Source organism: Pelodiscus sinensis, chromosome 1 (assembly GCF_049634645.1).
Source record: "Pelodiscus sinensis isolate JC-2024 chromosome 1, ASM4963464v1, whole genome shotgun sequence".
Classification (NCBI taxonomy): domain Eukaryota; kingdom Metazoa; phylum Chordata; order Testudines; family Trionychidae; genus Pelodiscus; species Pelodiscus sinensis.
The window spans coordinates 170746983-170771386 of NC_134711.1; positions in this window are offsets into that span (position 1 = coordinate 170746983).

The following is a 24404-nucleotide window of genomic DNA, read 5'->3' on the forward strand; positions in this document are numbered from 1 at the left end:
AATGAATCCTCTTGGGAGAAGCAGTGTGGTCTTCTGAGTAGGGCACTGGACTGGACCTCAGAGAACCTGGTTCTTATCTTGGTACTGTTACTGTTGGGTGATGTGGGATAAGTCAGTTGAATCCCTGTGCCTCAATTTACTGTTCTGTGAAACTGAGATAATGAAACTGGATGGCCTCCTTGGTATCATGGGTAAGAGCTGAATATTTTTATGATTATTATTGTGTGACTTTTAGTCCCTTTGTTGGATCGGTCTGTGGTTACAGAGATGCTAGGAAGAGTCTGTAATCGAGTCTCTCATACTCATTTAATCTTTAAAACCACCAAGGCCTTTCAGGTTCATCTTGCAAGTGACTCCCCTGGAACTCCCATGAGAAATACAAAAGGCTAAATGAGATATGGAAGGTCATGAGAGATGCTTTCCCCATCCCCAGCTAGACACAGAGCAAAGAGAGCAGTGGTCAGATCTGAACCCAGATAACATGCGAGCAGCCAGAGCTGAGACACAGGCAATAAATACCCAATAGCTGGGAGGTATGATTTCCAGGTCAAGCAAACCTACACACTCTAGTTCTAATCAAGCTAACACACTAAGAATAGCAGTGTAGCTGTGGCCGCATGGAGAGTGACTTGGCCTAACTGCCTGAGTTACATCCCTGGACAGTGCTGTACTCTTACATCTTGCCACAGACACATAGCTAGTATGCAACAGAGACATCTACACACTTGGTTTAAAAACCTCTAGCAGAGACTGGAGTGATTTAACCTGGAATAGAACAAATGCCTTGCAGCCTCAGTCCATTGTTATTTACAGTACTTACCACAGGAATTATACTAAAGCTTTGAGGGGTAATATAGATCATATGGGATTTATATTGTGACCCAGGCGATTTAAAAGTCAAAGAATCATATCATCACTATTCCCAATATTTATTATATTGGGCACCCATTTACTCTTCCTTGGAATCTCCAGAAGTTTTTTATTCTGTTTTCTCTCTCCCTATGTCTCTTCCCCTACCTCATACTTTCAAGAAAACACTTGTGATTCTGAACCAAAGCCATAAGACCATGCAAGATAACTGGGTCTGACTATGAAAGACCATGATGAAAAGAATGGGTTAAGTCCTGACTGTGTCTTAACCAAGGTAGAAAGAATATACACAGAGAAACTCCTTCCTCTCAGTGAAACCAGGACAGGATTGCATCATCAATGGCATGTTAGGAGAAAGGTGAAACATAACTCAATCAAAAATGGAAGACTAGAGATAATATGAAGTTTCTTGAAACCCAAAGCTGAACAACAGAAGATTCCGTCAGAGGCAAGTACTAGAGAAGGAATATCCTGTTCCTGTGTAAGTAACAGTAATTTGTATCCCATCACGTGATGTTTTGACTGATCAGAGGTACCCTACTAGTCTACAGGACCCCAGTAAAAAGAATACATTCTCCAAGCTTTGCTTATCCATCATTGTACTGACATGTGCGGATTAAAAAACAAACAATGAGTCGTTCTGTAGCATCTTTAAGACTAACACAAACACATATTATATATATATATATATACACACACACACACACACACACACACTCACTTTCGTGGGCAAACCCACTTCCTCAGATGAGCAGAGATTATTCCACTGTCAGAAAAGGTTTTGTAGCTCATTAACTATGCACACAAGGCAAAATAATTGCTAAGTTTGACCTTTCATTGTTGGCTCTACAACAATGATACATCAATAGCGGTATGCATCCTTTTCTAGAGATAAATGGGACTGTACAGTAACTTTGTTATACAGGCAGTCCCCGACTTACGCGGATCCGACTTATGTCGGATCCGCACTTACGAACGGGGCTTTCTCGCCCCGGAGGTCGAGGTAGCGGATTGCTACCTGCGAGCTCCGGGGCGAGAAAGCCCCGTTCGTAAGCTGCTCCGGTGCCCCTGGTCTGCTGGAGACCGTCTCCGGCAGACCAGGGGCACCGGGCGGGTTCCCGCGCTTCTGAGGCTTTGCCAGAGCAAAGCCTCAGAAGCGCGGAGAACCGCCGCTGCTGCCGCTTGAGTCCCGGTGCCTGTGGTCTGCTGGGGACGGTCCCCAGCAGACCACAGGCACCGGGACTGAAGCCGCAGCCGTGGGGGGGGGGGGATCCCGCGCCTCTGAGACTTTGCCAGAGCAAAGCCTCAGAGGCGCGGCACCCCGCTGCCACTGCTGCTCTGCTCCCTGTGTCCCAGGTCTGCTGGGGGGCGAGGCGCGGATAGTGTGCCCCCCCCCAGCAAACCAGGCTTTTGTTTTGGACCCTGGAGCAGAGCAGCTGGGGCGCTGCGGATTAGTTCTGCAGCACCCGCTCTGGGTACTACTGGACCAACCCGGCAGCACCCCAGCTGCTCTGACCCAGGTCCTGATTCAGCCGCTGCTGGTCAGTTTCAGCAGTGGCTGAATCAGGACGCCTGCGGCAGAGCCGCTGGGGTGCTGCTGGGTTGGTCCAATAGCGCCAAGGAGCGGTGCTACTGGAGCAACCCAGCAGCACCCCAGCTGCTCTGCCCCAGGCGTCCCCAAGTCAGCCGCTGCTGAAACTGACCAGCGCTGACTACAGGAAGCCCAAGGCAGAGTTGCTCTGCCCCTGGCTTCCTGGAATCAGCGCTCATCAGTTTCAGCAGCAGCTGACTTGGGGAAGCTTGGGGTTCTTAAGTTGAATCTGTATGGAAGTCAGAACTGGTGGTCAGTTTCAGCAGTGGCTGAATCTGGACGCCAGTTCCGACTTACATACAGATTCAACTTAAGAACAAACCTACAGTCCCTATCTTGTACGTAACCCGGGGACTGCCTGTATATTGGATCTCTTACACAAAATAATGAATCCAAGATTCTTATATTGCATTAGATAAGAGAAAGAGTATAGGAAAAACAACCACCACCTGTTTGGATAACCGAAGCATATGGAGCCCTATAAAACAGTATTTCATGCTCAAGGAAAATCATCCCAACTTAATTCTAAAACAAACTCTTATCCTCAAACTTAAAAATCTCTTAGGTGCTGTAGTAAAGTAAAATATTGCTGTTGTAGGAGCCCTTCTATGCCTTATTGAATCCAAGCCTGAACTTTTGAAGCTTTGCTCACTATTCACTGTAGCATACATCAATTTTTAGAGAACAATTAAAATATTTATGAAGTTTTCTTGCCCTGTTGCACATGAACTTTACCTCAGCAGAGGTTTAAATATTGACTGTTCCATAGCCAAATGACATTAATTAACCTTTGTTGTGTTTAATGTGCATTCCAAGTCATCTTAGTCTAATATTTCTCTTCTGTATTCATTTCCTGGGTTTTCGCCATGCCATGAAGGGTTAATATAACTCTTCATTACAGAGACTGGCAAGAGCACACTAATAGTATAAATGTGAACGTACACTAATATTATGCACATCATTAAGGGAAACATGGTACTTAATATTTACCAAGACTGAGAAACAGTAACATGATTTCCTTTTGAGGTTGTGTTTTACTAAAAAGAGAAAGAGAGAATGTTTGAAAGAACAAGATTAATTTCTTCAGTAAATATAACATTTTCTAAAACTTCATTTTATAATTCTGCATTTTAATGTAATTAAATTTTAGTACCAGCTAAACATACACCAAAGCACATGGCAAAAATCAAATCTGGGCACCAAAATGAATGGTGACAGTTGCAACAACATTCCATCAAGAGAGAAGTTACATGGTGTTGAAGATGCTGTACAGATATATGGGCAGATCCCTGACCTAAACTGCTTACAAGCAATATAAACAACACACAAGATGTAAGAGTACAGCACTGTCCAGGGAGAAGGGCTGCAAATTAGATGGGCACAAAACTTTGAAATGGTAACATGGATACCCAGGCATTAGACATCTTATTGCAATATGTATTCTATACAGTGAAATTTGAAGATGATGTCTGCTTTGATCTGATTATGAAAGCAATTGATAGAAGCAAGCCAAGGATAACCTGCATGGTTTTGACAATGTGGGGTTGTGGGTAAGGAAGAAGATGATGGCAGATAATTACTTCCAAGCTCAGAGTGAAAGATTGCTTATTCCAACCCCACTTGCTGACTCCTCAGGGGATGCTCTAATGAGTAAACACATGTGCAGCAGTCCCTCAGCCAACTGATTTGTAGTTGTTTTGAAAAGGACTCCTGGTCCACAACCTCAGCATGCTAGCAGCATATTTATGCCTTGAACCTTAAAAACCACCACCAAAAAACCCCACAAAGCACTCTCTCAACTCCATGATAACTTCTTTTACTTCTGACACTGGGATGCAGATAAAGGAGGCATACACTATAGTTAATGGAATGCTTCGGAATACTGACACACAAAGGGAAAAAATCATCCTAGATCTGTGCCTTAAAGACAATCCAGTGCCCTAAAATGAGTTTTATTCATGTGCCCATTCAAAGAACATATTGCGTTTCTACAAGTTTGCAAGAGAAATTATGGACAATCACAAAAACTCTCAATCTAGCATGGCCTAGTGATTAATGACAATTTTTAGATTATTCTTTTGACATTGAAGAGACAATTGGGCCACGTCTACACTGGCCCCTTCTTCGGAAGAGGCATGCTAATTTCTAACTTTGGAATAGGGAAATCCGCGGGGGATTTAAATATCCCCCGCAGGATTTAAATAAACATGGCGCCGCTTTTTTTCCGGCTTGGGGAAAAGCCGGAAAAGAGCATCCAGACTGGCGCGATCCTCCGGAATAAAGTAGGAATAAGAGATCCTCCGGAAAAGGGCTTTATTCCGGAGGATCGCGCCAGTCTGGACGCTCTTTTCCGGCTTTTCCTCAAGCCAGAAAAAAGCGGCGGCCATGTTTATTTAAATCCCGCGGGGGATATTTAAATCCCGCGCGGATTTCCCGATCCCAAAGTTAGAAATTAGCATGCCTCTTCCGGAGAAGAGGCCAGTCTAGACATAGCCTAGGTGTACATAGTATATAGGAAAATCACAATGCTTCCTAGGTGGCTCTAGTACAATTAATTTTTCAACAACATTGTGACAGAAAAACAAGTTTCCCCTTTCCCCCACATCTCTACTGTGAGACTGGAACCTTAGCTCAAAGGAAAAAGGCCAGGCTGGGCTAGACAGCAGACCAGTCATTTCTGCCACCACCGTAGGATTTTCTATAGCTATCTGCACTGACTGCTTTCCAGGAATAAGTTCTCTCCCCCGCTCTGTTTAAATTTAAACCAAATGGTGGTGTCACAGGTGGCTTACCTCTTTGTGGCCATGCCCAGGGATTAGCTCCCTTCAGATTGTTGCTCACACCACATTTCCCCTTGTTTTCCCTCTGTGACTCTGACCTCCAGCTAGGTCACTGTGTAGTCCCCCCAGCAGAAAAGTCCCTTGCATCACCTGTCCATTCATAGTTCCAGACAGTTTTCAGGACCAAGGCCAAATCTTGTGCCACTGATAAGCTTCCTAGCTAGAACCCCAAGTAGTGGGTGGGCCAGTTCCCCTATGTCCAGCAACTATGGTCTGCTTGTTCCCAGGCCTGGCTGCTATTTTACTGGATTTCTTCCTATTCTCCTTGTCTATCTCCTGCCTCCACCCTTGAGTTACTGGCCCAGACCACCTTCTCCCAGAGAGCAACTGTGGACTACTTCATTTCTCTGACTTCTTGTCAGATTCTGATGGAACAGACAAACCTCCTTTCTCTGAGGGAGTGACTGTCGCTGGCTACCTCCATTGTCACTTTTCTTTCCTCAGCTTCATTCTTTTGGGCAGGCTTAACAGAAGCCTTCCTGACTGAACTTCATATTTCTTTAGGCTTTATTGAACACTGGCTCTCCCACCAGCATTAGTCAATCAGGTTAAAGGACCTCACTTAACCTGCTCTGTTTTGTGTGAGGCGGACACCCCACCTCAGCTGGTCTTGAACAAACTTTTCACATGCAGTATTGTACTAAGTCTCAGAGGGGTAGCTGTGTTAGTATGCATCTGAAAAAAAAAAAAACCCTGAGGAATCATGTGGTTCCTTATAGATTAACAGATTTATTAGGGCATTAGGGTAAAATTCACTTCATCAGATGAACTGGGGTGGAAATTACAGAGGCAGGGGTATATCTGGAAAAGAAGAGATTTGTGGGAAGAAGTGTCTTCCTAATTGAATTTTATGCCAACTCTACAGTGACAAATACCCAAACAAAAAAGCCAAGTTGGTACCCACAGAGGAAATTTCTGCCTTACAATACATTCTCACTATTAAGTTCTAAAAATGCATGTGGCACTCCTGACTATCATTATACAGCCACTGTTGGGGTGTTTAATACAGTAAGCTTACGTACTAGATGTGAAACTCTCTCACTTCTCCCCACACATCCAACCAATCAGCAAATCCTACAATAGCTGCATAGTTATGTCCTTTCTTTTAATCTCTTTCAACTAAAAGCTAAAGATCATCAAATAATTAGAATATATTTTTAAAAGTATGATTGACAACAGTTTTGTTGATCAAGTACAAGTGTATACATTCCTTTAGTGGGACTCTTCACGGGAGCAGGGGGCATGCAAGGCCGATTCCTTATAAATTTTCATTTACAGGTGCTTAGACCCCGCCTCCCAATGAGAAAGTTTTGCTATAGCAAGTGAAAGCATAAATGCTGCTTTGTTGGCAGGAGTACACTCTTACTAACAAAGCAAACATTTTTTGTAGGAGGTGGAAATATTTTGTAGGCAAAAGTATCAACAAATGTCATTCACACAAGCTGACTTTGTCACTAAAAGTTGCATAGCTAGGTCTACACTAAGCATCAAGGGCACTCAGCACCTCTCAGGAATGCTAAGCTCCCTATGGGATCAAGTCCTGGATGGGTTAACTTTGGATGATCATCTGTTGTGCTGGATGATGATTTCTACAAATATTTGTACAATTGAGTTTTGCAATCCCTTTGATAGTGCAAGATCTTATATGCCACTATTCACAGAGGGTAGGTCTACACTTGCACCCTCTTTCACGAGAGGGATGCAAATTAAGACATTTGAAATTGCAAATGAAGCCGGGATTTAACTATCCCATGCTTCATTTGCATATTTGTGTTATGGCGCTATTTCGACAAACCCACGCTGTTAAGACAGTTATTTCGAGAGAAAACCATTCTTGAAATAACAGGTAAACCTCATTATATGAGAAATAAGGGTTATTTTGAGAAAAGAGTTTTCTCTCGAAATAACCTTGTCTTAACAGTGAATGTTATTTCAAAATAGCGCGATAACGTGAATATGCAAATGATGCACGGGATATTTAAATCCCAGCTTCATTTGCAATTTCGAATGTCTTCATTTGCATCCCTCTCTCAAAAGAGGGAGCAAGTGTAGACATACCCAAAGACTAGTTCAGTTTTACACTCCACATATTTGTACCTGGAGAAATTATGGAATAGAAACAATGACATACAATTTAGCTGACTAACTGCAATGAACACACTGAATGTTCACAATGAATGCTGCATGATCAATCCAGAATGATTAAAAAACCCCACAGGTTTGGGGCGGAGGGGGGTGGAGGGAGGGCGGAGATATCAATGAAATATCAAACTCTCAGTTATCCTCTGTTCTAAGGATAGATCTTATATTGAATATACAGCATGATCTAGGTATATAAGTTAATTCCTGGAATATCTGTGGCAAATTTTCTGATCTGTACTAAAACTTTGTCCAAATCTCTGACATGTCTCATCTGGACTACTACAAATTCCTCATTTCCAACCTCCCAAATGTCACTTCGCTCCATCTTCCAGTCCCCACCAGTATTCACTGGCTTAAATATTTTCCCTTACTCAGAGCATTGCTTAAGTCATTCCCCCTTCTTAACTCTTTCACTGCCTGAACAAAACACAGAAGGTATTGGGTAAACTTCTGATCCGCAACTCCAAGGGATAGCGTGTCTTAACTTTGGTCTCCAGCACCCATCTCCAAGGCATATGGGGACCTCATCGAAAGCCCATTCAAGCCAATGTAAAGAAACCTCAAACTCTGTGATTTTTGGATCAATTCATAAAAATACATTTGCTTTCATTTAATGGGAGACTGACAATAGGACTTTCTCCCTTGTTTTTGAAATCCAGTATTATCTTCTGTTTTGTAGTTCTATTATGCTTATGGTGTCTGTTTACAGTCACTTTGGTAAATAAATAGAGGTGACAACTCTTGTAACAACATGAAAATGTGGGTGCTGTGGACTAGCAATCACCATAATGTCCTGGTCACTTTCAAGGAAACAATTTTAAGAAAGCACCCTTATGCTAATTTTCAATTTATTTTGGTGTTTTAGTCTTGGAGTGGACAAACTAGTGTACAGTTCTCCTCTATATTAATTTTAAATGTTATTTGAATACACATTTTCCCATACTACAGACAATACCTTCTAGATTTGAGACAAAAGTGAGCTTCTTGCACTACATGCTTCTCACACTAATAAAGATTTTACCATAGCATTTTAATTGCTTAAACACAGCACCCTATGCTAGATAAATACTACACATTAGCACATTATATACTTGATTTTAACACCTTCCGATAATCCGAAAGGAGTGGGCAGATGTTTAGCTCTTATAAATCACCCTAGTTCCACTGATGGAACAATGAAGGGCCTCTAGTTCGGAATTTTAAGATTTGTATATATAGGAGATTATTTATGAAGATCTAAAAAGCATAACATACATTTAAAAATTGTTCAAATATGCATTTAACAAATATCAGTTCCATCATCATTATTTGATCTTAGGAGCCAGACATATGGGAAAGTTTGACTTTAGATTATATCTGAAATTTTTGCCTGGCTATCATGAGATGATACCACTACAGCAAGATGGCCCAATTCAATTCTAGTTTTAATATTGCAAAATTCATCACATAGGCACATGATCTTATATTGAATATACAGCATGATCTAGGTATATAAAGTGAGGAGGAGTGAAACTGACCCATAAGAACTGGAGCTTCGATTTTCAACAGGACATTTGAGAGGTATATTTTGTGTGCACATGTGATTTTGTCTCATGGTCAATCAACATTATAATCTGTGGAAAGTTTCAAGGGTTCATGTCCTGCTTTGGTTTAGGAATTTAATAATGTCTTTGCATAAAGAATATTTTTCCAGGTAGATTTTTGAGTAACTAGGTGTCAATAAGATGATTCACTAGTTACATAGTTAAAGTCATTGAATGATTCCACACTTCAAAACCAGTACGAATGGCTGAATGATTAACAGAATTCATTAAATGACTGAACCAGATCAGACACTTGAGCAATTCTCTAAGAATTGGAGAGCGGCAGTTGAGATGTGCAGGTGCTGCTACTCAAAGTTTCTACAAATTATGAAAATTATCCTCTTCTAGCAGTCATTCATTCAATCTGATTATACATGTTTAAGTCTGTTGCTTTTCTCATTCATTCCTGATTTTCCAAATTGTGCTATCATAAGGGTTATGCCACAAACTTGGACAAAGTATATCTTGAAAGAGAGTGGGTTAAATACATGAAGAAAACCAAGTATACCCTTCAAATTACTCTTACATAGAAACTGTAAGCAAACTCTTAATACCCAGCAGTATACAATCATTTCAAGTAGGTATTATTAAAATCATGTTGGAGTGCATTTCTTGAAGATGCCTTGTTCCATAAAGTTCCCTGATCAGAATCTACTGAACACATTTTCCTAAAAAGTTATGTATCAATTTTGGAAGCTATATAGTTTGAACAGATGAGTACACCATCATACAGCAACTATGAAATGGTCAACAGAATACAATCCAACATGGGGCATAGTGGACAATTTCATTAAATTAGAGATGTAATATCATACTAGATCATCCAGTTCATCTTCCTGCCAAAGCAGAGTTGTTTCCTGTCATTTATTTTTCCATGTTTCATCCAATGTAGTTTTAAAAGATCATGATTTCATGATGGAGGATATTATTAAGCCCAAGAAGGTAATTATTCTTACCCTCAAGAAATCCCGCCTCATCTCACCCTGATGTATCAAGTAAGTTTTTCTCTCTCAATTTTATCTTACTGGATGGGATTATTTCATGTAAATTCATCTTAAAACCTCTGTAAGTGTTATTGACCCACCTTTCCCTTTGATTGAAGTATATTGAATATGTTGAAGCCTGATTACCACAGACTTTTTCAGCTATGGAATCCATCTTTATTAGGAGTACTATGTGCACTGCATTGGACTTCAGTCAGTCAAATAACTAAAATGCTTTCTAGGTCTCATGTTTCATCTAAAGAACTCCTAGTGTCATTGAAGATACTCTCTACATATAAAAAGCCAGAACTTTCTCATTCAAGTAGTTTTGCACAAATTGGTAGAGCTGATCTCGATATTACTTCATTAAAGCCTATATTGAAATTGGGAGGGAAATCTCAGCTGCTTTCATAATACAATAGAGATTTCCATCACAATGTGTGAGGTGGACAGACTGTAACAAAAGCCACAACATCTAAGAGCAAAGAATCAGTATCCCAAAGCAACAGACCCACAACTAAGCTCTGAGAATCATAAATAATATAACATGCCCTGACTAATTACAATTTTATCATGAGAAAATATCTGATTGTGTCATGATGGCAAATAAAGCCAAATCTGCTTTAGGACAATCATTTTTAAGGATCTAATAGGGTTTTACCAAGGAAACTTCTATGATAAATTTGTCACTTCTATTGTGGAAGAGACAATTTACTCTTAAGTGGATTGGAATACAGTGAGTAATGGGATTCAAACTAGATCTGTACTGCTGTTCTGGGTCGTTAAAATCAAAAGAACACTTTTCACAACTTGGAGTCTGGAGGCGCTTTGAAAACCCCAGACTTTTCTCCCTTTGATCCAGTGAAATGAAGTGAAACATGTAGCCTCTAGGCAGTTATTAGGTAGTGAAAGATCAAATAGAAGCTATTACACTGCAATTTACTTAAAACCTATAAGAAAGGATCTGTTAAGATGTCTGCAGCATAGGAGAAAATAAGTAAAATCTTGTTACTGAAAATGAAGTTGTGTCAATGGGCCCAATCCAGTGATTGAAAAGTGCATGCTCATTTGGCACTGGAGAACTTTCTAAATTCAGCAAACAGCAGAAAGGTTCAAAATGGGTCCTATCATTTAGCTAAGGACCTAGTCAAGTCAGCTGAAATTTGACATATACTTAAAACAAAACGAACAAAAATCCAATCAAACAAGAAAAGTTTGGAGCAGGTTAAATTTACAACTGTAAATTAATTATTTGATTATGTGAATCCTTTTTTCTATTCACAAACTAAAACCCAAATTTGGTGAAAATATTTCTATTCACAAGTATCCTAATGACTTCTGTTGACACATTTTAGTCAGTAAGCTGTTTGTACTTTTCTTTTAATTTAAATTCAGTTTGGCAACCGACAGGTACTTCTAGACTCCGAGGTTTTTTTTTCCTCCAAAAGGAGGTATGCAAATTTGGTGCTAATCTGCATATCTTCTCCCGATCACTTTTATGAAAGCTGGTTTTTTGAAAGAAAGTAGTCTGGATGCGGTTTCTTTGGGAAAAAAACCTCTTTCAAAAAACTGCATCAACTTTTTTTCGGAAGAGCGTTTTTTTCGCAAATTAGCACTAAACTTGCATCTCTCTTTTAGAAAAAAAAACCCTGTAGTCTACATGTACCTGAAGTCACATTATTGTTCAGCTTTCACTTTGAAAGGACAAACTTGGAGAATTATGATTTGCAAATAACCAATAAGGCAATTCTCTCATCAGCTTTTGGTTAATTTAAATTTAAAGTAAACTTTCTGAATTTGCAAGAATTTTCATGATAAAATACATAACTCCAAATAATCAAATGGCAGCATCACCCTGAAAATTTATTTCCACAAATATTTCCCTCCATCATGTTTTCTTTTCTTTGTCAAGCTTTGACAGATATTGGTCAAAAGCTTTTCAGTGGGGAAGTACAGCTAACAAATTACCATAAAGATCAGCTCCCCAACATGTAAGAATCTGACATTCCAAATGCTGCATAGTGATTTCACACCTTCTCTGAAGTGTAGCAATCATTGAAAACTAGCTTCTCATGGTATAGTATTTTTACTGGCTCTGCTGAAGAGTGTTATTTGGAAAAAGACTACCACTCAGCCTGTGAATCAGTATCAGGACATTCTCTGGTGTTGATAATGTGATCCTACATCTCTCTTTGAAACTAGCATCCCAGCAGTTCATTCCTACTTCATGACTTTCAATTACCTTCTTTTGAAAAATTTGCCTCAACCAAAGATTGAGACTAAAGCGGTACCACTGGAAATTCAATCTGGCTAGGCTGGGTTTATAAGAGAATTTGAATTGCAGCATCACTAAGGCTTTATGGTGACTCAGAAGGACACAAATATCTATACAACCTGACAACTTATTTCAACTTGTGGAAGATTTCATCTCAGCGTTTCCCCTCCTCTCCTGAAAATGTTGAGTGATGAAACCTTTTCTGATGGGAAGAGATTTCATTCGACAGGTTATAGACAGCCCTATTTTAGCATAAACCTCAAGTTCATGGTTTTTTACTCTGAACTATATGAACAAATGTTATTCTGACCTCTAAAACAGTTGTCTTTTCATCTACCCAGATGCCCTGGAAAAGCCTTTCTGCGGAGACCACTACTTTCTCCTCTCAAGCAGTTTAAGCATTGATCATCCTTTAGAGCCTTGACATCTCTTTCCATAGTTCAAATCAAGTATTTGTAGCGGCTTACATTGTCCCACTTCTACAGTCCTAGGAATTACTGTTTCCTGTGTCGTGAGAAGTATGCTGGGTATCTTCCCCCTATGTACTTTATGAGTCATCAAGTACACATTACCAGCAATTAATTTCTAGGAACCCTGTGAAACTTCCAGTTCTGCACATGCAAAGATTTTTCCCACTTTAGACAAAGTTCAAGATTATGTGTTAATTCACAAGCACACTGCTACAAAGAACATTAAAAATCCTAATAAAAGACATGAAAATTGAAAAACAAGGGACACTTATTAATGGTCACATTCACATTGTGTAAAACCAGAATTAGGCATGCAATGTGATCATCTGAATAGATCCACACTATTTTATTGGGTCTAAACTTACTATTTTAGTATAGTCTTAACTTCTCATCCTGTTGCATCAAAAATGTGCCCTTGGTTTTATAGTTTTGTGTCTGGGGGGATATTTTTAAGAGTGCTTGAGTCATTTAGCAGCCCAAGACATCTTTTCACAAGTGACTTGGGGATTTAGGAGACCAAGTTCCATTGAAAGTCAATAGGCAGACTTCTGAGTCACTTGAGGGTATTTATAAAGTGTATTCTAGATCTCTTGTCATTGCTGGTGGTGAAGTGCTCCACAGTTCATCTTCTAAGAGGAAATGTTACAGATGGAAGAGAAAGGATATTACAAAATGTAGGGGGATAAGTGTTTTTAAATACTTTAAATTAGAGAGGAATCCAAATTTTGGACAGTCTTAAGAACTATTGTGTATATCATAATCTGTTAAATCTTTACCAACTCTGCTCTTGGAATATCCAGTTTTAAAAAATTGCTACTACGGTAAAATAAAAATCACTCTAAAGCTATGAAAATGCTTGTTCTAAGTCTAAAATATTCAGATTTTTGCAATGTGCAATCATTTGGGGGCTCTGATGCCTTCTCTCTATTAGGTCCAAAATTCTCAGACAACAAGAGATTATTTAAGAAAAAATAGTTCTGAAATAGCACTATTCTTAAGAAACCTGTATTTTGTGGTGACTAGAGCAGAGGTGTGTCAAGGTATCTGGGAACCTATTCCTAACTGTGCTACTGTTCTCACCTTTGACCCATGATCAGCATTCGAGATGCTACCTCAATGAAAATTGATAATATTAAAAGACATGAATAAACATTTCATATCCATCAGTGAAGCACATCCCACAAGGTATAGTGTGTTTTTTCCTAAGGAACTCTGAGGAAATAATCTCTGTAACGACTCCAAAATTGTGTCTTTCACAAAGACATTAGGCATTCATTTGGCTTTTATCGGTTCCCAGGCTACTAGCAGCACATATTATCACAGGAAATTTTACATCACTGCTTCAACAAAACAAAACAAAAGAACAGTTTTTGCTGCCTTCACAGTGATTATATACCTCAGTGAAAAGAAAAGAATGAAGGCTGGGATTTTCAAAGAAGCCTAAAGATTTAGATACTAAATCTCATTGAATTCCACTTGGATTTGGGCACCTGAGTCTCTTTTATTAGTTTAGAGGACATACTGGTCGGGTGTCACCATAATCCATTCACTGTCCAACATTCAATAGTTTTAACCAAGGTTTGGAGGTTGGAACGCAGAGACCTCGTCCTGCTTAGTAAAATGGCAAGCACCTTGAAAAGTCCTTTTTTAAATCCACTACTGAACAAACAGAAAATAAGGGGAAAAAGTGAAATATTATATATGAAATAAAGCTTTCATTTTAATATAATCAGCTCTTGTTGCCTTTCGCTGGAGAGAGATTTTTTCAGGAAAAGAACCCCTTGCTTGGCAGGCTTTTAGATGGCTTTAAACTGTACTTTTGGGAAGAAGCAGTACTTAGTTCAAGTGGACCAGACCTGCTGTCATTAAAGTCTGATCCAGATTCCCGGAGGACAACTTAAGCACGCACATGAGTTAATACAAAAGAACAATAACACAATGAAGCTTCTATTTCTGGTGTTGACTCTCAGTTGGAGCCTCACAGTTGACAAAAAAGGGTTTTTACTGACACTATGAGGCCTAGCAAACTTGCATTAGTGCATCGGTCTATTTAGGGCAAGTGTGGGCTATGCTTTGTCAAGGTCCACATTTCTTGGTCAATGTATACTCAAGGTGTAGACTTCCAACCAACACCTCTCTCTTTGTTCCTCGCCAAGCTTCCCGCCTGCTCTGCTTAGAGATTGGATCTTATCTCCCTAAACTGAAAATCGGATACACGAGGCTGGCCTAAGCCACCTTGTGCTTCTGCTCCCCACAAGAAACCCATTCCTCCATGTTCCCAGTGCAGCCAAATAGCAGAGATGGGACACGGGAGAAAAGGTAAAGGTTGGGCTGAGGGCAGCAAAGCAAGGTATCAGTGAATAATGGGACTTTTGAGTTCCCAGCCAGGAAGTGAAGTTGTTTGACTATGATCCAGTTAGTGGTGTGATGCTCCTCTGGGGGCTGGGATAAGAGAAGGGGCAGGAAGGATACTCCAAGGATCAGGGCGGGACCAAAGAGCCTGCTATGGGAAGACGAGGGGTGAGGGTGGGAGAAGTCCAGGATGTGGCAGAAGAGTGAGTGGAGGCAAAAGGGACACTGCAGACACTGGTTAGGGATGAGGGGGTGGACTGGCCCAGAGAGGGGCAGGAGTCTGGGAATGGTTGGGGCGCAGAGGGTCATGATACTAGGGGAGACTCTGGTGAACCCATGGAGCACAAGTGGATACCTAGGGACACACTGTGCCTTAATCCTGTCCTGCCACTTGCCCCTTGCTGAGGGGCCCAGTGCTGGGAAGCAGTTAGGAGTTGACATGGCTCCAATCCAGCCTTCATATGCAGAGACCCATAGCTGTGGTTAGTGAGAGGGACACAAATGAAAAGTTCCAGAGAGTTATGTCCCTCTTCTGTTTCCTGGGACACCTCTGGCTGGGATGTCTAGAAACAAGGATGAAGCAGAAAAAGAGGAGAAGCAGCTCCTCTTCTCAACCAGCAACCACATACACAAAGCACTGCCTCCTTCCTTCTTGAGAAATCCTTAGAAATCTGTGGGCGTGCCCCACCCATACTCACTCTCATGCTCATGTAGTCTACTGACAAATATCTGGCAGTGTGGATTTGGCATCACCTATTGGTTATCCTGGTGGAGAACATTCTAGCTACCTCTGGTCACACACTTAAAACTACAATGCCAAATGTATAGACTGAGCTAAACATGACACATTATACGGAAGGAAAAACAATCAGAAAGAAGAAATAAAGTGGAGAAAAGAGTGATACATTCCAGGTAGTGTTTAAGTTTCCACTGGTGGAGGCAATGGTATCACTCTGTTCCCCTATTAGTCTACTGTAGCAGGGCATCTTTCTAGATTAGGATGAAGGAGGCTCGGGGTTGCAGAAGTCGGGAAACTTGCTGCAATGACCAACTTCTCCTGCCCAAAATAATCTTTAAGGACCCATAAAGGGAGAGATGTTTGGAACAGCACATCCTCTCATTATGTAGTCCGCTAACCAGGGAGGTCAACAGACTCGCTGGGCCCCTGGGCAAGGCAGGACACCCAACAGAGGTGGGGCCTTGGGCAGAAGGGGCATGGCTGGGGCTGGGGCTGGCCTCCCGTAAGCAGCCTTCAGTGCCACCCGGAGTGTACCTCCCAGGGCTCTGGTGGCAATTTGTGCTAGCTCAACCCTTTTTAATTGCTGAGCTCTGCCATTCCCCCACCCCAGCCCCCAACCCCAGCATGCCTGCCACCAACCAGGAACAATCTCTCTCACACCAATTTTGGTTCAGGGATTTCTGGTTCCACACTGTTTCCCCAAGCATGATTTCTTCACACAGCCCTTTAGTTATATCTATAGGCCTTTTTGTTTGGACTATTTCAATCACTCTTTTTTGCACCTTTTCTAATCAACATTTCTTGTTCCAGGTTATTGCAACATCTTATTAACAATGTACAGTTGAGCTCACCGATAAGGTAAATTTGTAGGCCCAATTTTCACAACAATCCCTTCAACTTCTTTTCAAATCCTACCCTCATTTCTTTTCTCTTGGCTGAGGAAAAACAGCCTCTGCACATGTGGTGGAATATTTAAAATATTGAAGTTTATTTTTATAGCAAGAAGCAGATAAGATTCTCACTGTTAATAAAAATTGAAACTGATATTTTGCTTCTGGATGGAGCTAAAAAGAATAGTAGTAAACTAATGAAAACACGTAGGGTTAGTGAAATAATAAAACACTAGTTTGAGCTCTTAACCATAAGACCTTCCAGATTTAAAAAAAAAAAAAGCAAAACAAAAAAGCCCACCTTTGACAAACTTGGAATTGTTGGTTCCTTGCTTTCCTCAGTGATCGAAATGACAGTCAGTGAAGAATGGAAGGGTAATTTAATGGAATTTTATAGGATCAACTCTACTCCTCTCCCTCCAACTCTTAAATTCAGTGGCCCGTATCAGCCGGTTTAAAAAGCAAACAAAAAAACCCCTCCCAAGATGGAGAGGACCAATTATCTTCCTCTGAAAAACTTGCTGTCTATGTGCGTGATGAAAGTGTAAGTCATTTGTGGGGGGAAACATAATTTTGAGCCTGGTAGGATGTGTCTAAGACATTTTTGGTGGTACTGTCAGGCAATTGTAGGGAGGAAGAACTGCTGAACAGATGCCACAAAGGCAACTAAATTTATGCATAATTTATCAAAATTGAATCCTAGACATTTGAGCTTCGTTTCTAGTGTGGCAAGGTTCTTGTCTAGGCCCCTTGTCCCAGCACCCCTTCTTCAGTCACAAATCAACCTGAGACCTTATTGGTGCAGTCAGTGCCAATTTCGCACCACCTTCTATTTACAGAGCTCCCCCTGCCCCTCAGTAAACTCAGCTATCCTCTCCTTCTGGTTGGGGAGTACTCAGCCACTCTCTAGCTCTTCACCTTCCACTTCCCCTCTGGCTGCCTTATCTAGCCTTCTGGATCATGAGGCCCACAGCTGCTTCCCATTAGCTCCCTCAGGCATGGGCTTGCTCAGCTGGCTTCCATTGCCCTTTTCAGCCAGGCTGCAGTGGCAGAGCTCTGGCTTAACCAGCAGTCTGTCACACTAGTTACTTACCGAATTTGCCCTTCTAACATACAGGAGTAAATAAATCAGTTTCCCTTTTTAGCCATTTTGCAAGACACCTTTAGAAAAAGTGCATTGGCTTGTAATTCATGTTTCGGATTAGTGGTTGATGCCACAAATTACACTAACTTTGCCAGCAGTCCAAAGCAGAGGTACCAATTAGAATTCATTATGAAACAAGTTTGGTCTCCTGTGACAATCAAATAAATACATCAAAGTAGTGCAATCAGACATTTCTAATATGAATATTCATTGGCAACTGTTCATGACAGATTTATGAATGCTTTCACCTGCTGCTGGAAAGAAAAAGAAAAACATTAAGTTGCAAAAGAAAGCTATTAACGTAAGCAAAAAGAAAAAAAGCAGACGCAGATGGAAGATGATCTTGGAATTATGCAATCTTGTAGGAAAATAATGGTTTCATTTTTCATATTATGAAAACATTTGTTTTATATATGCAGCTTGTCCAGGTCTTTGCATTTAACTCAATATTTCCACATAACACTCTGTAAGTGGTATTCCCAGTTTATGTGAAACCATGCACACAACTAGCTAATTACCACCTTGTGGCAGAACCATATGCAAGAATAATTCTTTAAGGACTGACTGCTATACTGATTGCTATAATCTTAAATTGTTTCAACACAAGTGGAAATTTCCATTTACAGAACAGCCTTTTGTTGCTTAGGATGAAAGGTTTTGATTATAATTTTTTAAAAATAAAAATATGTAGTCTTCTAGAATGGCTTTAGTCTAAGGATCTGAAATTGCTTTTAATAAATTAAGTCTCAACCTCCCCATGAAATAGTGATGCATGAGTCCCATTTTATAGATGGGCTAACCAATTATTCTCTACAAACAACACTTCTTAAATTTAAAAAGCAGAGCTACAAAATCTGTCCTTTACTTCTCAGACGAATCATGGACTATTGGTAAAGTATAATTTGAACGGACACCAGAGATCACCATGGCTCCAGATTTGCAAAGATTTGTGCAAGCACCTTGCTATCTTCACCAGAAATAGTTCTATTGACTACAGTGGAAGAATTCTGAGTATATACATTGAATTAATATTATTACATGTTTGTAAAATTGGAGCCAAAGTTTTCATTTCAGTGATTTATGATTAGTCCTTCATCTTGCAAGTTTATCCATGTAGGCCGATCCTTCCATCCAAATGCTATCCTACTGCATAGGGATGAACTTGCATGGAGTAGCTTGCAAAACTTGGGCTATACAGTGGAAATAGTCTGCAAGAGGATGTATTCTATATGGCAACAGTAGTTGTTCCTTTCAATAAAGCCAGTTTTCTCCATACAAAGACTGGAGGTATGTAAAAGGGGAATGGATTTAGCAGAAAGAAATACACTTTCAAAACAGTTGAAAAAAGCAGTCTTATTGTGGGCTGAGGACAGACCAGCAATTGGTTTGAATGGAATAAAAATGATTAGCCCTGAGCGTGATTTTCAATCTTGCTGCCATAGCATTCAGATACCTCAAAAGGAAAAGAAACAAACAATTACTTTTGAGAGTGTAAGTATGGAGAAATATTATATCTGATAGATCTCTCTCATTGGGCTCTAAGGTTGTGTCTGCACAGCACTCGAAACTCAAAATAAAGGAAGTATTCAAAAGACGCGGGATAGTTATTTCAGGATACGAGAGGTATCCCGAAATAACTTTGCTGTTTAGGCATACCCCCAGTGACTTACAGCATTGATATATCTGTTGAATGAGTTAAAGCCTGAAATGATTTATACACTGACCATATTCTCCATGAATTACTTCCTGAACGCACTATATAAATTGGTTTTTAATAAGGAGTTACAGAAACAAAGCAGTCGCTTCTCCTGTAATTAGGAATTGAAGCATAATACACTATACCAAGATTTAAAACACCTTTATGCATGTGCACCATATGTGGATTGGGAAACTTAAATTTATTCAACATGTAGAAAGTACTTCCTGACTACACTTAGGAATGTGTAATAAAAATTCTGAGTATCCCTCAGACTACACTGGCATTTTCTGTAATTTACTAGTTTCTGAATTATTCTTTCCTCTATTCTCTGCTTTTCAAATTAAGATTAGTCCCCTTCACTGATTATTGCCTTGTGAAGCCTGTTTTCCATTTTATTGAATTCAGTTTTACTGTATTCTCCAATCTACTGGGCAATTTAACACATTTCTTCCGAGATGCTGTCAGTTTTTTGCAACAAAAGGCAGCTGTAGCAAAAGTGTATTTAGCAGAAAAATAGAGTACTTAGTTCCCTCTCTCTTCTCACAGTACATGACACAAAGAAATGGGAGGATACATAGTAGGGCAAAATTTGCTCTTCTGACTTGTGCTCCAGAAATTATTGTTTTGAATTTACATGGCGGTTTCTTAATGAAAAGATTTTTTTTAAATGGCATATGTATAGAATATACTGAAAGCTGGGTTCCTTTATTACTGTGTATGAACTCATGATGAAGTTTTAAAATCTGATGAAAGAATGAAATAATCACCCCTTTTTATTTTATTCATAAAAGTTTAATAGAATTGTTGCTACTGTTCTGGTGTCATGAAGTTGCAACAGCTACTTTGCAATCTAGTTGTATCTCAGATATTTAGGTAGCCCCCATTAATGTAGTATCTGAATACTTCAATCTTTTCGTGCATTTATTCTTGGTCTCAGGTTTAACTAATGAAGCATTCTTTTGGACGAACTAAAGCTCCTCACTAATGGAGTATTCTTTTCTCTTAAAAAAAAATTAAATGAATGCACAATGATTTACCATTAAAACAGTAGCATTTATTTTCAATGAGATATTTTAGCACATAGGAAAATATCCCACGTTGTCATGACCCTCAGTACCATTGGTCATTTAAACGTATATTCCTTTTGTCATGAAACAGTATGATTTTAAGATTTACACAATTAAAAACTTATTCCACTAATCCCTTTCTACAATCCTTTCCCAAAAGCATGCCAAATACCCTAAGGGAGATTAAAAAAAATCCAGTATTTTGTTTCTTTTATTTCACTATCATACAGATGCAAACCCTGTCACATACAGATACAACTAATGAACTACTAAGGAATCCTGTGGCACCTTAGGGACTAACTTCTGTAATAGAAGAATATGCAATGGCATGCTTACCATATGTGCTCATTGTCTACACAAACTATGCAAAAACAGCTCTTAACGATTTGACTTTTCAGCCACTTTTTGGGAGAATGGAGGAAAGATGCCAACTCCTACTTTGTTTTTACCATTTTCAATCAGGAACCGTATCAGTTCCTATAAATTCATCTCTTTCTTTTTATTCATGAAGGGAGAGAAAAACAATCCATTGTAGAAAGGGCTATCCTGGGTCCTCAGCCTGCACCCAAGTAGGAGAATAGGTTGGAGTAAGGATTCCCACACTTCCTTGGCAGTATTCAGTACACCTAAGACACCAGGCAATCCTCACCACACATCAACAAGTAACTGGGTGGGAAGTGGAGTGGCACATTGCACTGTTTCCTCATCAGTCTGCTGAGATACTACCTGGCTCTGAGGTGATCAGGCATGTGGGAAAGATCTATCCTGGGGTGTCAGGAACAGCCATCAGTGCAGCTGATGTGCACTTCAAGAGACTGCATACTTACTGAATGGCTGCTTCTCTCATAGTAGTCTATCTGGAGGATTTTCCTGACTTCATACTGCTGCCCCTCAAGCTCTTCAACAATTAATATGTGTGTGTTGTCTGTTTAAGCCTTTTAGATTTTTTTTTAATAATTTTACATTTTCTCGTCTTCCTGCCAAGCATTGTGAACCTTTTCCCATCTTTCTTGTACCTCTTATGCGTTTGCTAAGCAACCAACAATTGTTGCCCCCAATTAACAACAGGCCTGGTTGGCCCCATAGGGGTAGGGGAAGCATTCTGCACCCTATAAATAGTGAACAAACTTTTGTGCGGAGTGAGGAGAAAAAAATATGAACCTATAAATTGCCAGAGATAGGCATAGTATTGGAAATTACTTTAAGATTTTTTTTTGTTATTGTTGTCTAGATTTGTTGACTATGATCACTTTAAATTCTTTACAAAGTCATCAAAAATACTTGAAAGCCCTGATTTTACTTCGCACAATAAAAGTTGACCACCACAATAAATGAAAACTTCGCAATAATTTGTATTTAAGAAAGGACTGTACAAGTAGCGCATCAACAGAGCAGGGAGTGCTACTGGAGAGATCTAACCAAACTGATTAATAGTCAATGTGATGTGAATTTACTTTTGTAAATTGACTATTGTCAACTATACTGCATCTGCTGTTTTAGATTTAGAACAGGGTTTTTTGCTACCTTACTTGATTCTTTGCTCTTAATACAACGTTTAATACTATTATTTATTTATATATAAAGGTTACAAGGAATAGTCCTGTGGCACCATAGAGACTAGCAAAAATATATATAGGTAGTATCATGAGCTTTCGTGGGCAAAATCCATCTATTTTTGTTAGTCTCTAAGGTGCCACAGGACTACTCCTTGGTTTTAAAAGTTACAGACTAACATGGCTACCCCTCTGAGACTTAAGATAACAAGGTATCTTGGAGTCATTAAAGGATGCAGATAGGGCTGACAAATTAAAATAATGTCTATTTCTACATATCTGGCAAGCTTTCTTGTTTAAAGCACTCAATTATTCCTCTCCAAGAAGAGGACAACAACATTAGGTGAAAATGTATGAAAGTTAGTAAAAACCTTCCTGGAAATATCCCAGGTTTTATAATTTGATAACACAAACATTTCCTCATTGTGTTATATAAACTAACAATATACCCCAATCCACAAAAATAAACTGAATCTGTTTACTCAACATATGTAAGAATTTTCAAATTATGAGGCATAGCATACCAACATATGGGTAAGTGACTAATCTAGAACTTATTTCTAAACAAACTCAGTGCATAATATAGTTACTCAAAAAACCTGCATCGCGGTTAAAGGAAAAACTTAAAAAGAGCATAAATCTAAGCACATTAAATGTATCTTTTATGTATACTAAATTGACTGTAAAGGCTGATCAAATCTTCAATAAATTACACTCAAGCTAAATGATTTTTAAATACCTATAAATGTTCCTAAAAATATCCTAAATCATTATGTACTTGCTTTGTGTAAAGAAGCATGTCCCTCCCCAGGCATGGAGTATGAACAGAAACAATTGAGTGAGATTTCTACTTCCAAGATAAATGCACAAGTCCCAAAAGTCTCCCCTTTATGCAAACCATAGCTGTTTATTTTCCCAGGCTTTCCTGTGAGAATTTCTGAAGATAATGATTGGGGGCTTTTTGTTTGCATTTAAGACAACTGGCATGTTTCAGTTCCCTCATTTTAATTATTGTTCTTTCATTAAGTGATTCATGATTAGTGTATTTTAAAATTAATCAACATATTAATACAATTATCCAAGCTATTTATGACCCTGGTATATAAGATTTCTCCCTATCCTGCAGAGAAGCAGCATTTTTTTTTTTTTTAAGTTCAGAGTAATTCATTCTGAACTGCAGAAAATTCTTTGCAATAACCCTTGATGTGCCAGGACTGTACAAGTAATATAGTGATTTATGGATTGTTTATAGGGTGGGAGGAGGAGAAATCAAGCAATAGCAGTATATTTGAGTCAGATTATAATAAAAGCACAACTGCATGTGAAGACATCTTGGTCATTAAGGAAATTATGCACACATATAGCCTGAATATGGAGTTGAAGGATTCTAAGGACACATCTCTCTATTAGCACTTGATGTATTACTAGAAGAGTTACCCAGTGCTGTTCAGGTCCTCACCTCAATTAGTTTGTGTTTTGGAAAATAAAATTAAAATGTACAGGTTTCATTTAAATCATTGCTCTGGGTGGGGTGGGGAGAAGGGGTTCAATTTGCAGGCTGCCCCAGGGAGAGTGGACAACCCCAGCCCTCTCTCGCTGCAGGAGGTTGAGGCCAGATGAGACGCTCCTGTCCATAGCCACTGAAGCTGTAGTGGGCATAGCCCAGGGAGGGGTGCATGTAACCTGCCTGGGACAGATCCAGGTTTGTCTGCCCCCTATGTTCCCCAGGGCTAGTGAGGAATGCAACAAACTGTGCCCTTTCCCCTTGCTCCCTTACAAAGGGGAACGGCCAATAATGTTTCCATATGAATGGTGGCGGGGGGGGGGGGGGGAGAAGAAGGGGAGGGAAGGGAGGAGAAGGGAAGGGAAGGACGTCAGCTTCCCACCAAAGGCCACCTGGGCAGTGGGAGGCTCAGTGTTGGGACAGTCTAGGAAGGGGGGAGCACATCCCCAGCCAGCCTCTTTCACCTGCCTGGAGAATCCATCTCTTTTCTGTATAGTTTTAGGAGAGAAAGCAATCCCATTCCAGGAAAATTCCATTTTCCTGGCACAACCAAACCCTTATGCGGCTTCAAGTTGTGCTAAGAGGAACCTGTACACCAAATGTGGTGGTCCTACATCTTACCATGCAGGAGAACTTCTTGAATGTGATCCAAGGACAATATGAACAAATATTTCAGCAGGACTGATGGTCCATCCAATAGAA